A 6850-nucleotide genomic window follows, 5' to 3' on the forward strand; every position below is an offset into this window, starting at 1 on the left:
GTCTCAGGGCCTGGAGAACAGCTTGCAGGTGACGCAAGTGATCCTCCCAGCTGTTACTGAAGACGGCTATGTCATCCAGATAAGCAGCAGAGAAACTCTCCATTCCGGTGAGGATCTGGTTTACCAGGCGCTGAAACGTGGCAGGTGCGTTCTTGAGCCCAAAGGGCATCACACAGAACTGGTAGTGGCCATTGGGCGTGGAGAAGGCTGACCTTTCCCTTGCTCCATCAGTCAAAGAGATCTGCCAGTACCCAGAGGTAAGGTCAAAGGTACTTAGATATTGGGCAGCTCCCAGCCGGTCAATTAATTCATCCGCCCTAGGGATCGGATGTGCATCAGTCTTTGTCACTGAATTCAGTCCCCGGTAGTCCACACAGAACCTCAGTTCTGGTTGGGCACCCGGTGGTGCAGCTTTTGGTACTAACACCACCGGACTGGACCAGGGGCTGCTAGAAGGTTCAATCACTCCTAGCTCCAGCATCTTAGTGACTTCACTATGAATGCTGGCCTTCACCTTGTCTGACATCCGGTAGATCTTGGACTTCACAGGTGGGCTGTCTCCTGTGTCCACGTCATGGACGCACAGGTGAGTCCTACCCGGGACAAGGGAGAACAACGAAGAGTACTGCCCCAGGACTTGGCGACAGTCCTCCTGCTGTTCAGGAGTTAGAGATGGGGAGAGAATCACTCCCTCCACCGACCCATCCTTTTCTTGAGACGCAAACAGATCAGGGAGAGGCTCGCTTTCCACGTCCTCTCCTCCGTCAGTCACCATCATCAAGATGACTTCGGGCCTCTCGTGGTGGGGTTTGAGGCGGTTGGCATGCAGCACCCGCAGGGGCTGACGAGGGGTCTTCAGGTCCACCAAGTAGGTAGCCTTACCCTTCTTCTCCAACACCTCAAAGGGTCCTGACCAGCGATCCTGGAGGGCACTAAGCTCTCCTGGTTCGATCACCCACACCTTCTGGCCAGGCTCCAACTCCACCGGGTGAGCGTTGTGGTCATACCACGCCTTCATCACTGCTTGGCTGGCTTCCAAGTTGTCAGAAGCTTGCTTCCACAACTTAGCCATTTGGCTCCGGAAGGCCAGCATGTAGCTCACCACATCCTGGGGGAGCTTTCTGGGAGTTCTTTCCCATCCGTCTCTCACCAGGTTAAGAGGTCCACGTACAGGGTGCCCATACAGAAGCTCGAAGGGGCTGAAGCCCACTCCCTTCTGTGGCACTTCCCTGTAGGAAAAAAGTAAACAGGGTAGGAGGACGTCCCATTTCCTCCGCAGGCTTTCAGGCAGACTTCTGATCATGCCTTTTAAGGTTTTGTTAAACCTTTCCACTAGACCATTTGTCTGGGGGTGGTAAGGAGTGGTGAACCGGTAGGTCACTCCACACTCCTTCCACATTGCCCGCATATATGCTGACATGAAGTTGGTCCCCCTGTCGGACACAACTTCCTTGGGAAAACCCACTCGGGTAAAGATTCCCATCAGGGCCCTAGCCACAACAGGTGCTGTTATGGTCCTCAGAGGTATTGCCTCTGGGTACCGTGTGGCATGATCCACCAGAACCAGGATAAACCTGTGACCAGCTGTAGTTGGTGGATCTAATGGACCCACAATGTCGATGCCCACCCTTTCAAAGGGGGTGCTAACGACAGGGAGTGGTTCCAGGGGAGCTTTCAGCTTCACCCCTGTTTTCCCACTGGCTTGGCAAGACACACATGTCCGGCAGTAGGTATCGGACGACACTTTCATCTGAGGCCAATAAAAGTGTGGGACAAGACGGGCGAAGGTCTTGTCTTGCCCCAGGTGTCCTGCCAATGGTATCTCGTGAGCCAACTCTAAAAGGAAGGCTCGATAACGTTGAGGAACTACCAAGGCTCGTGACGATCCATGTAGGGGTGCCTTGGGTTCACTGTAGAGGAGGCCATCCTCCCAGTAAACACTGTAGTTCCCTTCAACGTTCCCTGCTGCCTGGGCTTCGGCCTGTCGCCTCAGCCCCTCAAGGGTAGGGCACTCCCTCTGGCCCTGGCAGAATTCCTCCCTGGACGGGCCTCCCTCCACGTGCCACTCGGCCGGGATGGGTAGGTCCTCCAGGTTGGTAACGTCCCCCTCCGCAGACTCCTGGTCCACCACCTCCGGTGGCCTATCCGTCCTACGGGGTGGAGGCGCCGAGGCAGGCTCCTCCTGTCCTCGGTTCTTCCCTTGACTGGCAGCTGGCTGGGCCTTTGTTCCAGGCTCCAGCCGGAATGAACTCCCTCTTCGGGTAGTCGCGGACCTTGTGCTAACACAGGCCCAGTCAGGTGTACCCAGCATCTCGGTGTGAGTCCGGTATTCCACCTCCTTCCAAGCGTTGTGCTCCATGTCATTGCCCAGCAGACAATCGACTGGCACGGCAGGGCTTACGGCAACTCGAAGTGAACCTGCAACCCCCCCCCATTCAAAGGGAACCTCGGCCACGGGATAGTGACCTGTTCTGCCGTCAGCCATCGCGGCTGGGTGGAGTACATCGGGAATTACCTGCTCTGGAGACACCAGCTGGCTACGCACCATAGTCATACTGGCTCCTGTGTCTCTCAGAGCCTCCCCTCTTTGGCCGTTGATGGTGATCCACTGCCCATACTTTGCGGTATTTGCGGGCACCTGGATCTTAGGAACCATCTCCCGTTCTCCCAGGGACACTAGAGTGACACCCGCCCACTCCCTTCCCTTAGTTAAGGGCATCTCCTCCCCGAGCACTACACTAGCTACTCCGGGGGGCTTTCCTCCAGTGGGAGGGGGTGATCGTTTCTGACACTTCGGATCTCCTTTATAGTGTCCAACGCCACCACACTCGTAGCAATGGACAACCCTTGGCTGCTGACTCTGGCCAGGATTAGGGTTTCTGGGTGGGTTAGCCTTAGAGGTGAATCCTGTTCCCTTCCCTTGGAAGTTATTTTGGGGGCCTTTGGAGAACTCCTTTTTCTTTTCCCCTCCCTCTTTCTTCTGGGGGGCGCCCTGTCCGGCCTTTTGAGTATCCCCTCCAGTCCCCCTTGTGGACACCCGGGTACTAGCCCAAATGTCCGCCTCCTCAGCAAGCTTCCGGGGGCTGGTCAGCTTGCTATCCACCAGGTGTTGCCGCAGTTCAGGGAAACATTTCTCGAGTAGGTGTTCCTTCAGTACTAGGTCAAACAGCTCCTCGTAGTTCCTTACTTCACTGCCCTGAATCCAACCTTCCAGTGCCTTCTTTGCATAGTCCAGGAAGTCCACCCAATTCTGTGTGCCCAGTTTGTGACTGCCCCTGAACTTCTGTCTGTACTTTTCAGGTGTTAGTCCAAACTTTCTGATGAGCGCCAGTTTCATGGTGGGGTAGTGGGTCTGCTCATCCTCTTCGAGGGCCAATAAAGCATCCCTACCAGCTGGAGGCATGTACCTATACAATCCTCCTCCCCAATACTTCACTGGAACCCCATGGGCCCTCAACGAGACCTCATAGGCTGCTAGCCACTTGGCGATGTCGTCACCCGCCCCATAGCTAGCTACTATGTCCTTTGGCAGGTAAGGTTTGGATTCCCTGGTGATTTCTTGGTCTTTGCTGCCACCATTAGGAACAGTTGGTGCCCCAATTCTTAAGATCTGAAGCTCTATCTCTTTCAGTCTTATCTCATGAGCCATCCTCTCTTTCTCCGTCTCATGAGCCAACCTCTGTTCCTCCTTCTCCTTCTCCAGCTTTGCTAAATCCCATGTGAGCTGTCTTTTCTCTCTCCGATCTGCTAACTCCACGCTGGATAAGCCCCCGCTAGAGACAGTGCTGCCCTTCCTAGAAAGTGTCCTGGGCCCTGCTGACAGGTTCCCCACCTCAGGTTGGTACATCTCAGCCCCCTCGGGGTCAGGCTCTCCATCCCTGTCTTCCTCCTCAGCCTTGCTTTCTCGGCGTGCCTCCCCCCAAGCCCTTAAGCTGGTTTGGAGTGCACCCTTCTTTGCTCCTGGGGGACAGTACACCCCCTCCCGCTGGCAAAACTCCCTGAGTTGGGCCACAGTGTACGTTTCTAGATTCTCTAGTACAAACTCCATCTTGCCCACTCAGGTTAGAGGACAGGTTTTGTGCAGTAACAATGTAGGGTGGTACCTTTAGTAATACCTCCTCCCACCACCAGAGTAAATTTGGAAAAAACAAAAACCCACAATTAGGAAGGCCGCTGTGAGAAAACTCCCGGTGTAGGCCTATGGACTACCCACAGTTATTGTTGAGTATATGTAGGCACAGCTCTATCCCACCACTGAACACCAATTTATGTTGGAAACGCCCACTCCCACTCCGCAGGGTGGTGGTGGACTCCCCGAACACACTGTGGTAGCTTGGCTCGAGTGGTCAGGAAACAGGCGCAGTGCTAAGCATACAATATACCCATACAAGAACCATGCGTGCATCCGTTCCAAAAACGACTCTACACCGTAAAAATTATGAAAATATTCTTTCTTTATCTTTTTCTCTTAGTTGCTGATTGGAAAAATAAATAGGTCAATCACAATATACAAGTTTCAATTAGTGCAGGTCAAATAAATATTGGCTGTTTGATGAAATAAATAGGGGTGATCATAAATAACAGGGCATAAATACAAGTGCAATATATACAGACAATTAAATACTTTGAGGCAATAAATACTGTACCAATAAATCTTGTACACCAACAAGTCCTGTGGACCTATAAATATAGTGCAGCAATAAATAGGTAAAAACTCAATAAATACAGTATCCCCAATAAATAATTAAAAGTATACCGCAACCCTCATATAATCAGATGACACTTCAATTCTTAAGGGCTGATATGGCCCAGGCACAGCTTGTAGGGTTGTGGAAGGCTTGAGGGGGGCTACTCCCTGGCTGGGACAAGGCTGAGGCCTAATCTGAGGTAGATCCAAGGCTGGTATACCAGTGCCCTGGCTTTCTCTCTCCACACAACCTCTCTAGGTTAGTCCCAGTTCACCCCAGGCACAGTCAGGTGGGTTTCAGCACCTCCCTAGCCCCTTAGAGCAGTCTCTCAGGTCTCCACAGGGCCTTAGGCGCCCTCTACTCCACTTACTGCCCTTTTTCTGATGTTCCGACGCCGCTGGAGTCGTGTCGACGCCGTGAGGCGGTTCCGGTTCGGTCTCGGCGGCCTCGGCACAATGTCAGTTCTTTGACGACGCCGGCAGGCGGTTCCGGTCCGATGTCGGTGGCCTCGGTTCGATCTCGACCTCCGATTCGACGGCGTCGGGCAGTCTCTTCACGATGTCGACTTCGGGCGGCTCCGGTCCGATGGCGCTCTCGGCTCCGATGACGTCGGCCGGCCTGGCCTCGATGTCGACTTCCGGCGACTCCGGGGTGCGATCCTCACCCCCGACCTCCGGTGCTCCTCCTCCCAGGCTCCGGGCGACTCCGGAGTGCGATCCTCACTCCCGACCTCCGGTGCTCCTCTACCTCGGTCTCCGACGACTCCGGAGGGCGGACTTCACTCCTCCGATGACGCCGCTCGCTCGACCTCGGTTCACTTCCTCCTCGACCTCTGGTATTCCTCACGACCTCCGTCGGTGCCCTCTCACGACCTCAGGCGGCTCCGGGTACGACGTCTGCTACTTCAGTCAGCGCCGCTTCTCCACCTCGGGCTCCAGGTCTTCAGGCTACTCGACGCCGGACTCCAGGGAAACCAGTTCTCAGGTCAGAATCTTGCTGTTTTCTTGGTTCTAAGGCCTGTTCCTGCTGTCCAGGTCCTTAGGATAAGTTTCTTCTGTCTTCTTCCCACACAGGGCTATAGGCTGGGATCCATCAGTAGGGACAAGTATCAAGGGTGGGTTTATGGACCCCACTCCAGGCACAAGTTTCCACCCCTGCTGCTTCACTCCTTCCTCCTTCACTGTTGTGCTCCTCTCTCTTCACCAGTCAGGTGCCAACTGCCAGCTCCAACTGCCAACTGCCTCTCTTATCCTCCCAACATTCTAAACGGTCTCCAACTGTCACAGAGTTCTGGAATCTCCTGGAATGTTCTGGAAGGTGCTGGTAGGTTCCAGTGGATGCTGGTGATGTCACAGGTGGCCACCATTTTGTGCTCCAGGCCCTCAGACAGAAGTTTCAGGGGTAGCTAAAATGGCTCCCTGAATCTGCAGCAACACTAAAAAGTCTGGTGGTTCCCAAAAAAGAAAAATTCAAACAGGGGTTGAGGCAAAAGTGGGACAAAATAAATAATGATGAGGAGGGACCACCCAAAGGGCTGACAGGTCTAACAAACAGAAACTCTGGACCTTCGACATTCGACGAAAGAAGAAGACTGAAGAATCTCCCTTGTGCCCAAGGAGTGGCTACCCTGTGCAAACAGGCACCATCAAGAGACTTACCCTATGCTTTGCTGAAGTTCTACGAGGGACCGACTGCAGAGCCCGACCAGAGCCTTGACTTCCAGACTTCTCCGACCCTGATCCACATCCACAGCCGAGCTGAGATCCGTGGAGGCGACGAGAGACGTGGGACCGGCTACCTGGGAAAAGTGGCGAGTATCTTCCAGCGCAGCTTCTGAGGTACCCTCGAAGTTGTGCGCTGGGGATTGAGAAGCCCCAAGCACCATCTGCACCCAAGATCAGCCCCCCACACTCCACGAGTCCTGAGTGGGGCCCTTCTGCATTTTCCTGCTTGTCTGGTCTGTCCGGTTGCTTGCCCGTTGGATAGTGGCCTTTGCGACGACACACCTTTGAATCTTCACTGCTGGTTTGGCTCCTCCAGACTGGCTCCCGCTCCTCTGCAAAAGAGAAGCACCCCAGACCTTCCTGGTCTGCACCAGAAGCAAGTCCTCCATTCTTCGTGGGTTCCGCTTGCCAAGGCTTGGTGAGTCCTAGTTCGACTTC

This window comes from Triturus cristatus, chromosome 7, assembly GCF_964204655.1.
Source record: "Triturus cristatus chromosome 7, aTriCri1.1, whole genome shotgun sequence".
NCBI lineage: Eukaryota > Metazoa > Chordata > Amphibia > Caudata > Salamandridae > Triturus > Triturus cristatus.